General features: G+C 34.4%; 1 protein-coding gene across 1 annotated transcript in view; it reads right to left on the bottom strand.

Moving 5' to 3' along the window:
* Positions 1 to 316: 316 nt before the first annotated feature.
* LOC120769726 (zinc finger protein 62-like) overlaps positions 317 to 22,237 on the bottom strand; it is a 48,939-nt gene continuing 27,018 nt past the window's right edge. The window contains exon 5 of the transcript XR_005704880.1: positions 317 to 417. The gene's annotated coding sequence lies outside the window, so the exon portion shown is untranslated. The remainder of the gene's footprint in view (positions 418 to 22,237) is intronic.

Here is a 22,237-nt window from a genome sequence, read left to right as displayed (position 1 = left end):
ATAACCAGCTTTGAGTTCATACACAATGTTGACAACACGCTTTTTAAAGTAAAAGTCCTGACACTATAAAATTTAATCTCATAATTTTATCGTAATTCTAGATAATAATACCGTAAACAAGGGCCTATTGAATATTTCACAGAATTGGCAAATAGTAAATTAAATAAGCTTTGTGGCATTAAATCTAATTGATAAACTTGCACTTTTCAATAGTAGTTACTATAATGTAAAGCTCTATGTAAACAAAAAAGATTATATAATGAAACAAGTGTCTGGGGTTTATCAATCATTACTTACCTATTGATTGCACTTCATGCGACTTTTAACGTCATACAATATAAGTAATTGTAACAATCATTTAGAGAGTGGAGTGTACAACAGACGTATGTCCGCTTACATAACGGCTTTTTTTGATAGCTGAAAAGAATCGAAAGCACTATATGAAAAAGTTAAAAATCCTCTGAAAGAATTCGCCCAGCTCACACTGTTTTAATACATAACAGACAGTTAACACTTGATAACTATTTTTTTGGTTGGCTTTACGCATTTGCTTTTTGTCAAGTAATCAATTGTTATGAGAGAGAAAGAGAGAACTGAAACTGTGTTGTTAGCATGTAGACATGACACAAATTCTTTGAAGTCTAAGCTTCGTTTACAGATTTCCTTCACTCCTAACGCTCAATCGTATGTATGTATGTATATGACTGGACGACCTTCACGGCATTCATTGTTAATTATCTACTTTTAATTTCTTGAATTCAGAAAGAAATAAGCGTTTTACTATTGAAAACTGAATGATGACGTCGAAGCTTTTTTGTTCTTTGAACATTTTTTTATACCCCATATTAAGTTTGAAAGGGTTTGAAGAAAACCCTCGGAGACCCAATAAATAATAGAATACGTTGAAGATGGTGAAAAGTGAAAGAAATTTACAGTAGGATGGAACAACAAAAATTATTTACGGACGATCTGGGGTCGAGAAGGACGTGGTTGAATTTTTGAGGTTTAAAAACGGTTTATCTTGATTCCTCGCAAAACTATAGAAATAAAGGAGAGGGCGTGGTTGAATTTTTAAGGTTTAAAAACGATTTATCATGATTTCCCGCAAAATTATAGAAGAAAGTTGTATGGCAAAGTCGTAAGTAATGAAAAGATCTACAGCTGTTGTATCAACACTTTTTGGGCATTAACTCAAAATTTATGGACAAAATTCAAATAACCCAGTTTTTGGGTTTCTTTTGTCTTAAACAATTTTTTTCTTTTACGAAATTTGGTGTAAACCAACCTTCTTATGTTCCAAACACACCATTTACATTTTTCATTTAAGATCTCGTCTCATTGTGACCCTCCCAAAAATTACTGATTTTCGCGTTTTTTTTTCATGTTGAAATTAACTAATTGGTTCGGTTTTTTTTTTAAATAAATTAATACATTCATGACGAATACAAAATAATTTTTTTATGTTTTTTTATTGGGTGTATAATAGTTACATAAATTGTTGAAATGACACGTAAGAAATAGGTCCTGTATGATGTCCACGATTTTGGCCGCAATTTTGATTTAAAACAAAAACTTCAAAAAGATTATTAATCTGTAGGAAAATCGCTATCGAGCTAGGGAAGCTTTTTTGTTTTTTTTTTTGGAAATTCGACAAAATGGCGGCGGTTTGAACAAAATGTATCGACTTCAGACAGTTTTTCGTAGAAAATATAGGAAGATTTCAAAAAGACAAAAAAAAGCTCCCATAGCGCCATAGAGAATTACGTCTTCAAACTGCCTTTGAGAGTGAAACTGTTTTGAAAAACACCATTTTGAGAAAAACGCGTTTATAGATTGGAGTCGCTGTGTTCCCCACTCTGTTACCCTTTTACAAGAAACGCTGTAGCGACCGTAATAATTTGATTTTCAATTTAAGAGTTTGAGAGAATGCTTATTACAGTGTAAACTATCCGATAATCCAACAAAAAAAAATCGATTTTTCGAAAATTTTACACTGAGACACGATCCCTTAAAACAGAATTCGATCGAAAAATTTTTGTTTGATATTTGTTTGTATTTAAAACTACGCTTCTACAGCATTTGTACCATTCTTTACAAACTCATCTGATTCTCTCAACGAAGACGATAAACCTTTTCTATTGTATATGTTATTAGCACCTAAGCGTAAATCCCTTACAATAAAAGTTAATTGATTAATAATAACTACCTATATATTTTTATTACTTAATACTCCATTGTTTCATTGCAAGATAATAAATTTCTGCTGTAATGTAGCCGAGTACTAAGTAAAAGGCAGTAGTCGGCTGTCGTAATTACCAAGATTATATTATTGTGAAGTTATTTATTGTACCCGATATTACCGATGTGCATACATACATATATACTAGGGTGGTTCAGAAAAACGAAAATTTATTTTTCTGAATGGTGCTATCAAAAATAGTTTCTTAGCCACTTATAAAAAAATCTCTCCAAGTATGAGTTCTTACAACGAACAAATCCTCTCTGCGGCAGCGCTCAGGATGATGGGGCCAGAGCCATTCTGTGCTGTGGGGTCGCACACTTTAAAGAAGCTGCTACTTCGAACGGAGGTGAGAGTGTGGAGAGAACAGCATTGGAAGCAGGCAGTAGAAATGCGCCATGCCAAGCAATTCTGGGAGAAAACAACTTTGCAAGGTTTAAGGAAATGATCAAACTCCCCCGAGACAAATTCCGCCTCATTTTCGCGACTCAGGAAGCATTTGCCCAACATGGGCATAGTCTCTTGCGCCGGTTCTGCGACATGGAAAAGGAAACTCCGGAACATCTGATTCCGGACTGCCCAGCAATTTGAAGAAGCAGGCTCAAGACCCTTGTTTCCATCTACATGGACAGTGATCACATCACCTCAGTCGCGCCCAGCAGGCTCCTTGAATTCTTTAGGATGCGGAGCTTTGTGACCTTAAGTTTACTATATAGTATATCTATACCTACTTACAGTTTTTTATTTTATCAGAAAAGAAAAATGCAAATCTCACTTCCAACTACCATACTTGAAAATACATATATCTCATTTGTTAAGTGACCATTTTGTAGAGCAGTAAATTTCCCTCAAAACTATGAGTTTTCCAATTTACCTCATAATAATTTTGTTTCCATTGAGTTATAAAATTCATGAGAAAACATTTATAATGAAAAAATTTTTAAAATTATCAAACTTTAACCGTTTTTATCTTTTAAATCATTAGGTTTACGAAAAAATCGTAAGACAGCTTTATATAGCATTTAATTTCCTACAAAATCTATGAAGCGAGATATTTTTCAAGTAGTTAGATGCTAGATTAAAATTTTGTATCTAATAATAAGAAAATAAATAGAAACTGTAAAAAGAAAGACCTTCCCGTTACAATTAGAAGCTCTTACTTGGAGAAACTTCCTTAGGGGTGTCTAGGAACCTACTTTTCAAAATGTCATTCGAGAAATAAGAATCGGTTTTTTTTTGACCCATCCTAATATACACACATAAGTAATACATATTTACATACAAAGAAGTATGAAAGTTTATTATAAATACATATAATACACATATGTATGTATGTACATATAAGAAATGGGAATATAGGCACTATTAGAGCATGTGAGAAGACGCTGATAATCTTCTTTCTGGCTTTCCATAGCTCTGAAGTATGGCAGCATGTATATTCTGTATTCTATGTATGTAGTTATCTGCATATACATACATATGTATTAGAGTGATTCAAAAAAAAAATTTTTTTTTTTTCGTTTCGTACTCGGAAAAATAGGTTCCTAGACACCTCTAAGAAAGCCTCTCCAAAAACCTTATTCATAATGATTTTTTTCATTGAGTTATAAAATTCATAAGAAATAAAAAATTTTCCCAAAAATAATCAAACTTCAACCGTTCAAAATCATAATAGACCTTTTTTGTAGAGCATTCAATTTCCTGCAAGATATTTTTTCAAGTAGTTGGAAGCGAGATATAAATTTTTCAATCTGATAATAAGAAAAAATAGAAAACTGTATGTAGGAGGACCTTCCCGTTACAATTAAAAACTCATGTTTGGAGAGGCTTTCTTAGAGGTGTCTAAGAACATATGTATTTTTCCAAGTACGAAACGAAAAAAAAAAAAATTTTTTTAATCAAATCACTCTAATATTGTACATATATATATATATTATACACCATATATTATGTATGTATATAGATATATATTTACACTTTTAAGTTTTGCTTTAATTTACTTTCTGTTTCACTAAATGTCTGTCTGACTAATATGCAGCTGTAAAATATAGCGTGCGACTTTACATACTTTTATTAATTAAATTAAAAAGTCAATCATTTAAAAATAAACTTGTTTACAACTTACCCACTTTCCGGCAAGTATACGCTTATGTACATATGTATGTATATACAAATCAGTAAATATTGTCAGCTTCTTGTCTTCCTGCAACGCTGACTCATACATATGTAAACATTTATAAGTACAATAATGTATAATAATTAATTTACAAGATGATATGCATTTCCGAGAATTTCGATATGCTACGTCGACCATATCCTACCTTTATATGCTCGTACTATATAGAAAAAGTGTATATGTATATGCAGAATTGCAGAACTTTTTGCAAACATGCGTGCGTTAAAAATGTTGCACTTAAATGTACATATGTATGTACATATGTACATGCGAATTTATTCTTGTATTAATCCTGAGACCAAAAAGTTATATTTGGTGCATTACTCATTTCATGCCACATCTGTGAAACATGTGTACTACAAAAACATTATTATGCGGATATGCTGTTTTTACATACATTCATATGTCATTGATAATAACCGTGCTTTTATATTATCTTACATGTTTATATTAGTACAGACCGTTTTCTTATAAAAATTGTAAAAATCTTGCCAAACAGTTGAAAATACTGAAAAACCGTACTTTCAAAATATGATATATTTTGGTTAATTCTATTGTCACACAAACGAACACTTTGTTCCCGGAACTAAAGTTCCTTAACGATTGATTCTTGGCAATTTAATATTTTAGCTTCGTATCGAAAAAATCAATTCTTTCATCTTTATAATACTAACAAGATGATTTTGTGTTAAAACTTCGATGTTATTGTCCTCAATAGAGAAAGCAAAGGTTTCAGACAATCTTCGACCTTCATTAAATGTTTTTTTTCATGTCATTCAAATATCTACTTGCGTTCACAGTTAACAACTCTTTAAACAAAAAATAACGTTACTGAAGTTATAACATCTCCGATCATCCAATCTCAAGAAGTTGGTTGAAGATTGTATGTACAGTTATTTTGAGCAACTATCTATGAAAAAATTTCCTATACATATACATATCTTCTCAAGAACTTGATTTGGATGAGTCAGATTGAATGGCAGCTATATGCTATATTGGTGGTTCCGAGAACAGAGCAGCTTCTTGTAGAGAAAAGAACTTGTGCAAAATTTCAGATCGATATCTCAAAAACTGATAGAATAGATTCGAACGAACAGACAGACGCGCTTAGCTAAAACGACTCAAAACAAATGCGTACCGCTGATCATTTATAAACATATGTACTTTAAAGGGTCTCTGACATTTCCCTAAGGGGTTAGTTACTTGGGTTCACAGGTTTCGAAAAATTGCAGTTTTTACTGTCACTTTCAAGTTGATCCGAGTAATAGTTTGGGAGATACAGCCTTGAGAACTTATGCGCTCGAGGCTAGCTAGGATAAGTGCGCCGTCTGTAAACGCGTTTTTCTCAAAACTGTGTTTTGAAGTCGGTTGGCAAAATTTCTCGAGAAGTACTAAATCGATCTTCGTGAAATTTTACACAGGTCTTTGAGATGTAATTCTTAAAGACTTAAACGAAGGATTTTTTCCGATTATAACTATTTTATAACTATTTGAAAAAAGATTCGCGAAATTTTCACTTGTAATATTTTTTTTGGAAAAAATGTCCAATTTTCAGTTTGTTTTCCTTCGTCCAAGTTCTAAGTTAAGGTTTTAACTAAAACAGGTATTTTTTCACTTTAGATGATCCTGGAAGGAGTTATCCACATCAGGGCGCATCAAAAATGTCAGAATTTCTTTGTTAATAGTTTATGTTTGTAACAATTAAAAATTCTATTGAAATATTTCATTTTTATGTAAGAAGAAAATTATTGAAAAAAGCTGTTTTCTACTCGAGAAAATCTATGTAGCCCTTTAATATAGCCTTTTCAGGATATATACATACATATGTTTATAGATTTATTGTTAGTCGGAACAGCGGTTAAATTTAGATTTTCTCCAGAGATAGCTCCATTTACTACTACAACTGTTGGGCCCATATTTTTATTCACATCTTTGTCGAGAAACCAAACAACGTGTTCATTCTTCCAGCTCAATACTTTAATCCACTATAAGTATATTTCTTTACAAAGTGTTATACAAAATAATCAAGTGACCACTTTAAGGTTCGATTCCAGCGCTTTATAAGCAAAACATCTGAGAGAGCTAATGGTTCCAAATTATCGTTTATCAGTCGCAGCCACTCTGGCCCATCCTAACGAGATAGTGCAAAACCTATTGCAGATTTTTGGAATGGTTTCCTATTAATTGTCCTTTTTCATTGACAAACTTCAGTAGAGACCTTAAGAGAACATGCAACGCTATCCTTATATTCTTTCGTGCCGCCGATAACAAATGCAGCGTTGCATTTCAATTCAAAATGTCAAATTATTAAACTGACCTCGAAAAATGCGCTCATATTTATTTTTCCAATCGTTTCAAGAACGACTATACTCGAATGTAGCCAATGCATTTTTCCCATCACATTAAACTTGTATACATACTTACATACATACATATGTATGTATACGCGCATGTGTGGCATATATTTTAGGATACCACACAACTGATCTTGCAATTTTATGAATTCACATTTATTTGCACATGTGTATGTACATATGTATGGCCAAAAACTGTATGCACTTCTGCACACTTGCTCGCAGATGTCATATGTGAACGCCTGCGGACCGGCCTTCCTTCACTTCAAACTTGAATAAACCAGTAACAAATATTACATATATACATACAAACATATAAACATGAGTACTTGAGTATTGCAAAACGAGACTTTGAATGCATTTGCCCCTATCAGTATCGGCAATGCGGCGCACATTTTCATGGGTCGGAAAGGCTCTCTGAAGGCGCCGCTTTGTTGTACTTGTTGACGCTGCTTGTTCTCAATTGATACGCGAAGTATTGTGCCAGGCTTCCAAGTAGATAGCTTAGCAACTCTACAATGGAGACACGTCTTGCTGGAGCCAAGTGTATATGTGTGTATTATCATTTTTTGTTTGTTTGTGTTTCTTTTGCAAGTACGAAATAGTTGTTTTTCCTTCTTTCTACACTTTTTTTAATCGCAACAAGTTTGGCCTCCTAACGACTGCAATCACAATCAGCAAATGCAATTTCCTTGCCATTTTTTTATAATGCTTGCCTTTTGTTGTTTGTTGTTATTGTTCATCATTGCACTTTGGATTGTGGCACTACACTATATTTGCCGCTGTAGAAAACAAGTTCACAGCTATGGAAAATCACCAATCACAAGTTGCGTCAACGGATAGTAGACAATTGCAAGAAAAAATCTTTGGAAAGTCATGTGCTCTTTTCATTTTCGGCCATAATTCCGCGGATACAGTTGCATTTACACACCCTCTCACGCGCTTGCTTAACAGCTTTTACGGTTTGGTAAGCTCAATTCATGTCTAGGCGCTGCGAAGGAGATCGTATGCTCTCTCTCTGTTAAGAATTCAATAGCAGAGTTAATTTTTTATGGATCAGATCAGAATCGGGATCATTGAGTTTAAGAAACATTTAAATTTTGCATTTTTTTTACTCTGCGAGGATACTAAGGAGTAAACTTGCTGATTTCTTAGATTACACTACTCAAGAAATCTGAAGGAAAAATTTGCGACTAATATGCTAAGAAATCTGTGGGGTATTTGAGGTGTCCAGATTACGAATTTGAGCGCAAAAATTTTCCATCACCTACAGCTTTTTTTGTGGCTTTAGTAAACGGTGGTGGTTTGGCCCCTACATCCCTTTACTACAACATAAAAGATTCTATGTTTTAGAAAATGTTTACTGACATATTCGGTTTTAGCAAAATTAGCAAGAAACAGCCTCTAACTTCACAATCACAAAATAGCTGTAAACTAGTGGTTCATACATATGTACATATGTAATAGCCTTTGGCCCGATCTAATTCTAGTTGCTTTACGGTTGCGTAGATCCTTTATAAAAATATTTTCCTTTTAGTTGTTTTCAAAACAGGGTGCTTCAAAGCGGTATTTCAGGAAAATGGAGACAGCTATATACATAGATAAAGATTTATGTAGTTATACATAGATATAGACATTTTTATATATATTTCACTTCCTTAACTGCTACAGTGATTCCAGCCTTTTTCGTGGTTCCCTGGTTTTCATTAAGGCACCTCAAATACCGTCACCAATCATATCAAGCAAAGACAGTCGGATGTTCCAATATCCTTGTAATGGTTATATGGGGAATAAGTCAAGTTTTCGCCCAATTATATCTATTTTAGGCACAATGATTTACTGTCATGAATAAAATATAGTTTGTTCATTGAGATAACTCAAATATTCACCGATATATCTAGTACAAAGTCACCTGGAGGTTCGAAAATCTTTATATTAGGTATATGGGGGCTCACGAAAGTATCGACCCGATTAAACACATTTTTGAAACACAAAATTACTACTGTAAGGAAAAGATGCTGTCTAAATATCAATTGAATATCTCACACATTGAACGATATTTTCGATCAAAGGTCAACTATAGATACGAGGGTCCACATATTCCGTACCTAAGGGCTTGAACAGTTTTGTTTGAATTTGGACAATTTTTGGTCATCAGGTAGCATAATTTAAAGAAATTATTATTGCAAAATTTTATCCTGTTTGAGTTATCAATTTCAAATTTCAGTACATTATTTTTAAGGATATAACCTATTGATATACGAAAACCAAGATTTTTTTTAAAATTCATAGGTGTGTTCCTTAACAGGTCTTTACTATTAAAAAAGTAATATCAAAGGTTCAAGGGAAAATCTGTTGAGAGAACACTGTACTCTGCTCTCAAAACGCGTTTATGAATAAAAAAAAAAAAAAAAAATACAGCACCTGTCTGGAGCTTTACTTAATATATTTACATATAAATGTACATTTTTCATAATATGAACAGCTTCTGTATTAAATACACGTGATTTTTCGAAACACCTTTCAGGCGTACCCCTCTTAACTTGCAGGCATATAATCCATGTATAATATATAGTATATATTATATGTGTGTATTTTCATCAGCTCCAAAATACCCATCAACTTTTGTATTCTGAGAACCGACTTTGTTTGTCAATTAATTAAAATTTAAAGGCTGGTTCGCGGCAACGTCATTCTTTAGTAAATATTTATTTCAGTTAATAAAATTTTGCAATTGTGATGACGCAAGTTTCACAAACATAATTTAACTGTAAAGCAACTAGCTACATTCAGAATTACTTAAATCAATAAAAATAAAACATAGTACATAGATATAAACATATAAACATAGATGATATAATTTAGATACATATGTACGTATATATTATTTTATATTTACGCGCTTATACGAGGTTAGGTGAGCATTTGAATTTCGGTTTATATCTCAAAAAGTGTGGGCTAAACAAATTTCGTTGCAAGCTTAATATCCTCAGTTCAGGTAATAAAAAGATTTAACTATACGATTAACAATTTTAGTAAAAATAATCATTACAACCCTGCGTACTCCCAGTGAGATGCTATAACCAAAAGCCAAACCTTCCAACACAATGCCAATGAAAAATCGTCACTGTGTCCAAAACATTGTGTAATTTTGACTTTTTGTCTTCATTTGTGTGAATAATTGTAAACAAATATATGTATATTAGGTTAGGTAAGAATTTGGTGTGAAATTGTTAGTTTTGTGTGTGGCAGAAGAGTCAGGAACTGACATGAATTCATGTAAGATTACGACGACGAAATATTTTGGGATTATTCAAATACCACTCAAGAACATTCGCAATTAAAATGTTCCTAGCCCACAACTTATTATATTCTTAATTGTGATTTTCATATGTTGACTTCCAAACTTCGGATCAAACCATCCATATTATCTTTTCCCCAGCATTTCGATATTCTCATAAACTGTTTATTTTTTATTTAAAGAAATGGCAACACGCTTTCATCAATGAGCTCCTGTAATTTTTCCATCATCATCCGTGCTCACCACGCTTCCACTGGATGTTATGAAACTTACAAAACTTTATTGCATACAACTTAACTTCAAATTACAGGATCCGGCCACCTTAAACCATATACTTGCTATGTATTACAATGTGGTGAAGGAAACCAAACGATCGCCAACAATTTGCTCTCCGGTTTGACAGGTAAGTTTGTATGTAAATATTCGGGCGTCATATAATTTTAGCATACTACAAGTACACGCTTGGTCGATGGGTCAATTAACGTCTCGTCGGCAGTAGCGTGTTATGTAAACACAACTGGGTTGCGCGCACAATTCCCAAATCCCCAATGTCTGGCGATCCGCAAGCCAGATTCATTTGCAATTTATGAATTTTTCTGAATTTATTTTTTGTTTACCGCATCGATTAAGTGCTCGACGATAATTTCGCAAATATGTCGAACATATTAACAACCTTATTGCGTTAACTCTTTGATCAGATATACACAGGTATATATGTATGTATATCACAGCTCATATATGTACGTATTCTGTGATTTGTTGTTTATTTATATTAAATTTTATGTGCATATACATACATATGTACTTATATGTTTTGTATATAGTATATGTATTGTGTTTATCACTTTGTCAGTTGACGGAAACGCATGCTTCTTTTACCACTTTTATTTATAGTCGATTGTCATTGAAGTGGGTGAGAGTGCAGGTGGTATAAAGGGTGTTGAGAAATTGGGCAGTTGCACATATGACCGATCTAATATACACAAATACATATTTATATATGTACATCTGTTTGCTCATTTGCAAATCAAATTGAATCGTACAAATGTATGTATGTATAAACTTACAGACAAAGTATGCCTCCATAAAGTGAATGATTTTCGTAAACAAATACGATTGAAGGCTGATATCTCATTGATTTTTTTTTTAACTTTTCCTCCTTAGTAACTGCAGTACTTTTAAAGCCAGCTAACCGATTGTGATCTTAAAGCAGAAAACTAGTTACTATACCAGTAATTTTATCTTCCCCTAAAATCATTTTAGTCAAGGCTAGCAAGTCAACGAAGATTAGAATGTTTCCATATCTGTGGAACCAACCTTTAGTTCCTTCAGTAAATATTTTTCTATAACCTAATTGCTCAAAATATTGACTTTTATTGGGTTTAGGTTAGTTTACGTTTGATGACTGATCTAGAGAGATTGCACGTGACCTGCTTTATGTAGTCCTTTGTGAAGCCATAGAAAAGAAGAACTCCTGTGTTCGAACTTATTAATTAGCAAAACGCTTAGTGGCCAATACAATTTTGCACAGGCGTTTAATTTCAATTCCCGCCAGTTCGGTGGGATGTCTGAAGGTATGCGCTCTTAAGTGTTTAAGCCCAGAACTCCCAATCGCGGGACAGTCAATAAGGAAGTGTTGAGTTCCATACAGCTTCTGTAGATGGCGTCTAGTATTTCCAGTCTTACAGCATGGACGCCAATAGGGCAATGGTCTGTTCATACATCCACAAGATCTCTTTATCGCAAGATCTTGTGCCAAAAAGATTTTGTTAAAGCGCATAAACCGATGGCGGCCCAACGCTGGCCAAGCTCCCGCGAAGCCCAGCTATCTAGTAGTAGAACACAAGAGGTTACGGGAGCACCGATCCGCTCCTGCAACTTCGGCTGGGAAAACACGGCAATAGTCAGGAAGTCTGAAGCTGGAGTTTATAGAGAGCTCCTGAAAGTAAACCCCTTTACCAACCTTTCCTCCAAATTAAAGTTCGGTTTGGCGACTCCATGATCCAATTGATCGGGTATGAAGTCAAAGTGTGTGAATTCATTTCGAACCACCATACAGGCTCTGGTTCTATCTGCATCGTTGGTCGCCAGCAGCTTATGAATATCCGTCCTCAACCCAAAGATGCCGTTACTAGTCAGTCACGGTTCCTGGATCAGGGCGACGCCGGATCCGTCTTGTTTTATACGAAGCAGTAAATTAGCGGAGGCCTTCTTTGCATGTTGGAGGTTAATCTCGAGAAATTTCATGCTTCAGACTCTCCTCCAGAAGCGCTAGTTCAGCATCCACGTCGTACTCGACCCGCACCTCCTCAAACAGCCGTTCGAAGCTGAGAGTGGAGTCGCCAATTAACGAACCGCTCCCAGAACTCACTATGGCCGAAAAACTCGGATCGTTTTCCATAGTCGTTTGAACATCTCCACCTCTTGTATCCACCACATCTGAAGCCTGAGCGCCATCAGATTTGGCTTCCATCGGGAGTATCCTAAGGACTACACTTTCGAACCAATAAAATATGGCTTCCTTGGTTACCCTCCAGTCATGCGTGGATTACAATATTTAAGAATTTCCTCAATCTCCCGAGATACTGCCTTCTTATATATTACAGCCGATCGTTCTTCAGCACTTCTTATGAGCTCATGAAGCGCTGATCACCTTTAGGAAGACTGAGGAGATAGCCGCCGCTACTCTCTTTCATTCCTCACGGGAATTGGCATGCAGTCGACATGCACTATATGCCATTTTTTGGGTTTACGTTTGTAAAAAATCTTTTACGATTTCTTCTTGACATTCCATTAAGAAAACATCCCAGTTGAATAATCGGCTTACTTTGAAGACATTAAACAAAAAATAACTTTAACTTTTAACTCTATCCATAAGAAATATGTGTTCATACTCTGGCTAGTACAAGCTTAACTGAGGATTCGCATGTGGTATGATTTCAACGATCTGCATTATTTGTCATAATATATAATATGTTTGAAAAAGGAAATCTTCTTCCAATAACCCTTAAGGTCATACAAACGTACGCTTTTTAAAACCTTTTCAGTTAAAAGATGATTGCAAAACTTCTCAAATCGATTTCTTAGTTTTTTATAATTTTGCGAGATCGTCAAACAAAATACTTTGATCCCAGTTTAGTAGATAAAGTTGTTCAAAGACGGACTTGATTTAGATAGGTCAGTTCGTATGAAAGCTATATGACATATTGGTCCGATGTGGACAATTTGTTTGGTGATCTTGGACAATAATCTGCTTGCTTTTGTAGATAAATAAGAAGTATTCAGACTTGTAGAATGGCTGACCATTTATATTTTCTTGATTAATAATGTGTCAATATTTTTATTTCTGTCTCTACTCACGACCACCACGAGAGTATACAATGTACAATACATAAAAATATATGTACATATGAATTTAAGACCATGCTAAAAGTCGTGCTGGAGCACTCTTTTTTTTTGACATATTTTGTCAATAACTTCGAACTGTTTTTCTTTCCAATTGTGTGTCACATTTTCTACATTATATGGTACATTGATTTCTTCTATGCCTAACGAACTTGTTTATTAAATATTAACGATAATACATAATATTAATTCTCCCTTTTGTCACAACAACAGTTTGATTGATATATAAAAATCAGCTATAAGCTGTCATGTGAGTTGACGAAAAACTATAATTTCACGTTTATTTTACCTTAACATTTTCGCTAACTTAATATGTACGTATGTATATTTTTCGTGGGTAAAATTAACTTTTTAAGCGCATTCTTCAAGTATCGTCACCGCAAAACGAGCAGATAAGCTAATCTAAAAGTAATTATTGCACAAGAAATATCAGATAAGCTCTATTGTAATAAATGCCAATAAAATGTGTGACGAATTGTGTCATTTTATTGCCTACAAACAAGTTAAAAAATAATTTTAGTTACTTAGCTTTCGTTTTTGCTTTAGTATATAAATATGTATATAGTATTTTATACATCACAATCTAGAAAAGTAAAATAACAAATAACATTCTGATGAGAATGAAATGCAAGAATATATAAATTTCGTATAATAAATATCCGTAATTTAATTAATATATTATTATTAATTTTTATACTCATAATCAAAAGGAAAATTCAGAGATACTAATTTTGGTTATCCATTTTATTGTTTACAACAGTCGTATTTCGTTAAATTTTCTTTTCAATTCTCTGCTTTCCTCAAATTTTATTTTCCACATTTTCTCCACAAAATATGTTCCATAGCAAATTCGACTATCTCGTTTCATATATACTGCTTAATATTGAAAATACTTAATATCCACTTTTAATCCCAATTTTAAGAAATATTGTTCATACAATTTTATTAAGCCAGTTCCTGGTATATTGTTCAAATAATAAGAAATGAAAATTATTGAATATGTATATGATTTATATATTAAAATATACCATCTGTTCAAATTTGACCCGGACTTTCAAAAAATTGCATTATCGCCTGAGCCAATGAAAGCATCGCTTGATTCAATTTTCCATACGCTTGTTATAAAACTCGACTGGGTCCTCAACGGATTTCGGTTTTTTTGATTGTGGCTCAGTTTTTGAACGCCATTTATTAGATTTCTGAACAGTTTCGATTTCCTGTTCATAAACAAATGTCTTTTCACCAGTAATGATGCATTTGATGAATGTAGGGTTCTCAACTATGCTGTGCTCTACACGACGTCATTTAGCAAGAAATTGCGGTTTTTTTGGTACGAATCTAGCATTGAGGCACTTTATATCTAAACCATTAACCAAAATGTGTTGAGTCGATCCATAAGAGATGTTGGGATCTTCTGCTCTTTCTCTGATGCGAACACGGGTGGATGGATTACTCGCATGAGGCTAATTTTCGAGGACTTCACGACCTTCATCCCCCAGTGTGCTTCACTCTCCAGTATGACGTTCATTCAATTGTCCGCGTTTTGGGGCCAACCAGGTCTTCTACGTCGGGCCGTTCTCGTTGCCAACGAACACATTCAAAGAATGTGTGTTCAGCGTGTTGTATAGGCATAACGGCTCTTCGACTTTTCCCATTCTGTGTAGGTACTTTTTGAAGTATCTGTGACTGGATAACAGCTGGATTGTGTAAAAATCGACTTCTCTGAATTAACGGCTTGTCTATATCTTTCATTAGCCTGGCCGTCCATCTGCCGCGACTCTCATTCTCGCATCTTTGTCATGTTGTTATTGTATCTTTCTTTATTTGTTCTACTGCGCTCTTGTTATTATCGGATGTTTGTTTTAGCTCCCACAGCTTTTTTCTTTCGCATGCTAGAGTTCAAATGGGGCATATTGCATAGGCTGACACTGTTCGATGGGCTGATGCAACACTGAGGGCTGCGGTGAGGGTTTTCCATTTCAAGCAAGTTTGCCTAGAGCTCACCTCCGTATAATAGGACGCTGAGTGTCGTCGACACTAGGAGCTTTCTGTTTTCTTGGCTGGGGCCTCCAATGTTGGTCATTAGTCGGCTTAGTGGAGGTGATCCTCGCTGCCTTTCCTACGGTAAGCTGGATTTGTACCCAGAAAGTAAGTCTGGAGTCCAGTCTTACACCTAGGTAGTTTACTGCCTTTTGTGTCCTAAGAATATTCGTAGTCATTTGCATACTTATCTCGAGGGATATGTGGTTATTTGTTATCATTCTGAAGACTATATATGAAGGTATATATATCTAGATTATTAAAAAAATGTCATTAGGTCCATTTTTGCTTATCCCAACTTAGACAAGACTTAAACAAAAAAATATGTACGGGTAGATAGTCTATATTTGTTCAGTGTTGAGCTTCAGAGAATGTTTTCAAGTGATGTTTTTCGTTAGAAGAAGCTAAAAGTCAATATATTCAGATAGATTCAAAAAAGTTTTCTATGTAAGCCTGAGGTGTGCTCTGACCAACTAAAAAAAGATGTAATCCGACAAAAAAGGATACCCAAAATTCCTAATCACCTATTGAAAGTTGCAAGATCTTTAGAACAATGTTAATTGCAGATTAACAGAATCTAAGTTAAGTTTATAGCAAGTTTTTCTGAGTCTTTCGGCATATCGCTCTAGGAATTGTTTGTTTGTAGATATATAGATAACATATTATCACTCGAAAACTTGACCTTGCACTTCAACTCTCTTTTCGCAACTTAAAGCGCCCTTCAATAATTATAACATGGAATGGTTAATTTGAACTTTATACTATTTTCACCACACATCGCCGGAACAAAGATACAGCTACAAAAACCCCGTTTCACGATGTGTTATTAAATTTTATGCTGTAAAAATAACAACAATAAGCCGTAAAAGCGGCACAATTTGTCACAAAAGTACTTTTTTTCCTTTTCTGGTGCAATTCCACTAATGTCCAAAGAATTTGATCGATTTTCTAATTAGTTAACTTTGTTCTGTCTTATGGACTGTTAAAGTTTTATGATGCCTTTATCACTAAAAGAAATTATGAAGACAATAAATCTCTGGGTTTTTTTAGCGTTTTAGTATATGTACATATATGTATTTACTTTGCTCTGGCACGAGCTGTCTAAGTTTGCAGGAATGAATGTATGTACATAAGTATGTACGTATGGATATGTATCTATCTAATGAAAACATGTGAATACCAAAGATTTTATGGTGTCATAATACGATAGTTGTTTTACGCAAATGAATATATGTATTTGTATATATGTTATCCTAGTCCTAAGTCCATAATATACGCACAAAAATATTCTTTGTCAATATAAATTTGGATATTTTTTTCACATTTGTAGTAATTATCGCCGTTTATGCTTTGAAAATCAATCACATTTAATATTACTGATATGAAAGAAACCGCCGCGACATGCTGAATTGCAATTTCGAATATACATATATACATATATTTTTTTAATATTTCAAAAATATACATACACAATATGTACACCCGCACTTCCCCTACAAAGTTTGCGGATACATATTTACACATGTATATTCCTAGTGTTCACATGACAAAATTTGGAATTCTTCACATTTATGGCAGGTTTTTCTAATCGATAGACTATTTGGGCATTGACTAATATGTCGTTATACCCAAAAAGAAAGAAAAGTAGAAATATACTGGGGAAGCATATTTCTGCTCGTGTACACCTGTTTTTTTGTGATTCACTACACACTCTCAATACAAGAATTTATTCTACTAAATTTGTCCATCATAAAGTTAATGAAATTTCTTTGCACTGATCTTGAAAATAAAAAATAATCATCTTGTTTAAACAAATTCTGGGTCTTAACAAATTGACTACATGTCGGCATTTAAAGTTGTATTTTACCCAAAATTTTGATCGTTTTTGGCGTGCCTTTGTATGGAGAACTACTAGTATATACAAAATATGCAGAAACAATTTGTTAGTGACCGCATCATTTGTCTCCGAGTAACCACTGAAGCAAATTTAAAAAACGTAATTTTGAGAAAAATCCCTTTAAGGGGTTGCATGGGTTTCCAAGAGCAAAAAAAGTCCCATTTTCTAAAAAAAATTCACTTAAATAATTAAATATTTTATTCAAACTTTATGTTAAGTATTCCAAAGATACATACATATTTAACAAAGATTTTATGAAATTTTCAAAAGAAAATATTCAAAATTCGGCCATTACGACGTCATTTCCGGCGGTCTTTTGGAATAAAGGTATCTCCGCGTTGACAGCAGAGCTTTTTACAGGATCACCTGAAGTAAAAAAATTAAAAAAATAATACGTTTTTAACTAGGACAATTGAGCGGCTACACTTTAAAAGGCTGTAACTCGAAAATTTTGAAATATTAATTTGCAATTTGACTTTGGTATTATAAAAGATATAACCTGTATAAATATTAAAAAATAGAAATTAGATCATTGCCTGTTCCGGTTATGCAGATCCGGCTGTCGTGGGGACGGTCTTTCAACATTTTGCTACCGCTTTGTCAATGTCAAGCATCAAGTCCTTCAAAATTCACTGTTTTTTTCTTAAGAGAAAGTAGACGCTGGGACTGAAGCTTGTGAATACGATGGGCTAGGCATCAGATTCGGACAAACACCAATTATCGACATAATCATGTGAATTGTTGTTCTAGTTACGCCAAACTTTGGAGAGCTTCGAATCGAACAAACAGCTGGTATATATCAAGTAGACTGGTAAACGAATGGCAAGTAAGATACCAAAATAATATGGTATACACATACAGTCTTGTATTGTGTTCAGATATATTGGTAGTTGTTTTCAAATGTACATTTTTTGACAAGAAAGCTAAGCGAAAACGAATCGACTGTTACTACGTTTGTCTATTATGTTTCGGGATAAGAGAACAAAAAGAAATTTTCTTCCTCTTTCTTTATTGGCGTAGTTACCGCTTACGTGATTATAGCCGAGTTTACAACAGCGTGCCAGTCGTTCTTCCTTTTCGCAGTTTGGCGCCAATTGGCTATTCCAAGTGTAGCCAGGTCCTTTTCCAGCTGGTCTTTCCAACGGAGTAAAGGTCTTCCTCTTCCTCTGCTTCCCCGTCGAAAACTTTCAGAGCTGAAGTGTTTTCGTCCATTCGGACGACTTGACCTAGCCAGCGTAACCGCTGTCTCTTAATTCACTGAACAATGTCCATGTCGCCAATGTGCAAAGGACCATAAATCTTCCGTAGAACCTTTCTCTCCAAAACTCGTAAGGTCGACTCATCAGATGTTGTCATCGTCCATGTCTCTGCACCATATAACAGGACGGAAATAATGACAGACTTATAGAGTTTGGGATAAGTCTCCTAAAAAAGAGTTTTTAGTCATCGAAAATCGTTTTGTTATTTTCAAAATAGTTTTGAACCATTTGACCAAGCATTTTTTCCACTCTCATTGAGGTATCTCCAAAACATGCGTTCTGAACGCATCAATCGCCCCTTCAGGTATCGAAAAAGACCTGTTAGTTTATTTTTTATGTAGGGGAATAAAAAAGAGTCATTCGGTGTCAATTCAAGACGGTGGAAGACTTATCAAATCGATGTTTTACAGTTGTTTTAGCCGATGAGTGATGTCGTTGTAAAGCGTGGTCGGGCTTCAGGGATTAATTTTCCTGATTTCTTGAAGGACTACTGGCAAACAATGATTGTTTACCACTCAGAGTTTACTGTTAATTAAATTCATCGATGCACTATCACTGAGATAACTCACGTCAAATCTTGCAAAAAAATATCGCACGAAAATGATCGCTATATAATTTAATTTTTTAGCCGAGACGAATATTTTAAGTTACTGTGCACAACACAAGTAGCGCTAGTATTTCAAAACGTTTTTAGTATACATACTATAATACATATATAAATTCGAATATATCAAATTTTACGATAAAGTTGTGAGTTGGCAGATTGCATCACTAGGGTTGCCAAATCCCGAAATATAAAAGACAATCAACGTATTGTTACATAATACCATTTTTGGAGATCATTAACCCAATGTCTCATAAATTGACGAGCACATTCCACACCCAAAACATAAAACACTTTGTTGAAGGGTTTATTATATGGTAATCAAAATATATTCAATGTTTTCTATAGGTTCACTTATAGTGCATTTTATTTTAAAGCAACTAACAGTTCTCACGTTTGATTGGAGCACTCGCATCTTAACCTAATATAACCTTATAAATTAAGCAAATATTCGCTGATTTGTTTTTTTTTTATGGAAATTACTAAAAATATCAAAATGTACAAAATAGCAAACAACATTGAACTGTGAAATAAACTGCAAACGAGTGCTTTACGGTCTTATGCTTTGCTTCGGGGCATTCAACTTAAACTTGACCGCATAAATTAAAAAAAGAAATATGTAGTTATTTACAAATAATAGCAAAGCGTTGCTCTTCATCCCACTACGTGAGAATAAAATGAGTGAATACCAAGCGCGACACGCGTGCGCACAAAACACAAGTGCAAAGCAAATTCAATTCATTTGCTGAATTGCTTTTGAATTTTTGCAATTTGCACGTGCTTCGGCTTGCATAAATAAATAAATCAACGTCAATATTTCATTAGCACCGATTATTGACAGTTGTGTGTTGTACATGTATACACATTCTGTGTGTGTATGTGTATATGTACAGAAGGTGAAGAAGGGCGTAATTCAGTAAATATTACGTGGGCTCGGTTTTGAGGATAAATTGCAACATTGAAGGTTAATGACATTAAGTGTGCTTACATGATTAAGTATCTTACAAACAGAAAAAATATAAACAAATAATTCAAATTGAAATTGCAAAGAGGAAATATTTATAAATGAAAAGTGCACAATCATTAATGATAAAAAGTGAGATTTTTCGTTTAATTATCCTACACTTCTGCATAAGACTTATTCAACCGAAAAAAACTTCAACGAACTTTTTTTATAAGACTGCTCCGTTAGGAAAATTGATGCCAAAACGAAATCAAATCATTCTGTTTTTGGTATTTTGATCGAACCACTTGACCTCGCCAGTATTATTTCCGAGTAGCATTCGAGATCGTATTGATTTCAACATCTTCGAAGTCAGTTTAAGTCACGTGGAAACGTCTCTTTCCACGATATAGAGATTAAAATAGAAAATAACATAGCTTCTGCGAATGAAATAATAACTGTTGACCTTTACGTTGACGGGTTCGCATCCTGTTTAATGGGATCTACTTAAACATGAACTGAGTAACATACAACTGAACGAAAAGCGCTTTTATAAAACAAGTTCGACATAGATACGTATGTACATACATATGTACTACTGTGGGCAAAACATTGTAAGACTTGTAATTTAAATTGGATTGAAGATCCTGACACTACTAGAAATACATGTACCTACATACACATGTACATATGTATGTATATCAAAATGTACCACTGGTGAATCCATATTCCAGTTCCGCCCAGATAAATTTTTTGAAAATTAAATTATGTATTTTCAATCAGAAGAATATTCCATTAATTGAATTTTAAGATCATGACTTTCTTATAATTATTTCCGTTAAAATATTTTTCGTCAATTTAGTCTAAATAATGTGAGTCTTAGACGAGATCCACAAATGTTACTAAAGTCTCGTATGAAAATAGTTGCACCTTTTGATTAAAAATGAGCCTCGCGTGTGTACAGGGTTTGTCCGGAAAAGAATAGGACTGATTTTCTTCTGCCGCGACTGTACTTCGATGCGACCTGTACCGACTGGATTCGGTAGAGGGCGTTCCTACCTAACGAACGAGCGGCTGGTCAGTTGTTTCCAAGCACCTGGAGACGTCGCGCGACGTATTTCTGTGAGAGCAGAGGTACGCGATTAAATTCTGTGTGAAACTCGGTAAATCTGCGACAGATACATTTGATATGATCAAGAAGGCTTATCCAGATGTTGCTTTAACAAGAAATGGCGTGCTTCGGTGGCACCAGGCCTTTTTGAAAGGCCAGAAAGAGGTCGCTGATGAAGACCGGAAGAATGAGCAATTCCAAAGTGAAAACGATGCTCATTGTATTTTTTGACATCAAAGGCATCGTCCACCATGAATTTGTTCCTCCTGGACAAATCATCAACGCCAAGTTTTACGTGAAAGTCCTCAACAGACTGAAACGAAGGGTCAATCGAGTTCGAAAGACATCGCAGTCGATTGGAAGGTGCAACACGACAACGCCCCGGCTCACACCACCTTTCTTTCCCAACGCTTCCGCAGAAGCCCTACAGCCCAGATGTGGCCCTCCCCGGACTTTTTTTTGTATCCTTGCCGGAAAAGGCCGATGAAAGGGAATCCAAACAGCATACACCTCGGCTCTCAAGGATATTCCGGAGAATGACTTCCGTGACGCCCTCAATGCTTGGAAATCGCGCTGGCAGCTCTGCATTGACGCAGAAAGAGCATATTTTGATAATTTTTAAAGAATTGTAACGATTGGTTCAATCATTTTTTTCGACTCAGTCATATTACTTTCCCGACAAACCCTGTAAGTTCTTAATATCAATATATTTTTAATGGGAATTTTCAAATATTATCGGTATATATTTCGTATAAGTATATGTATACAACAGTACCTATAGGCTTATGATTATTGATATAAATATGTTTATGCGTATGGATGGACATGGCCAAGGAATGTCATTAATTTATATGACTTGAAATGGAGAAGTTCAGCAGTAAACCCTAATCTGTAAGTCCGAAATTAAT

Source organism: Bactrocera tryoni, chromosome 2 (assembly GCF_016617805.1).
Source record: "Bactrocera tryoni isolate S06 chromosome 2, CSIRO_BtryS06_freeze2, whole genome shotgun sequence".
NCBI lineage: Eukaryota > Metazoa > Arthropoda > Insecta > Diptera > Tephritidae > Bactrocera > Bactrocera tryoni.
The sequence above is the reverse complement of the archived record's forward strand: the minus strand, read 5'-3'. Positions and strand labels throughout refer to the sequence as shown.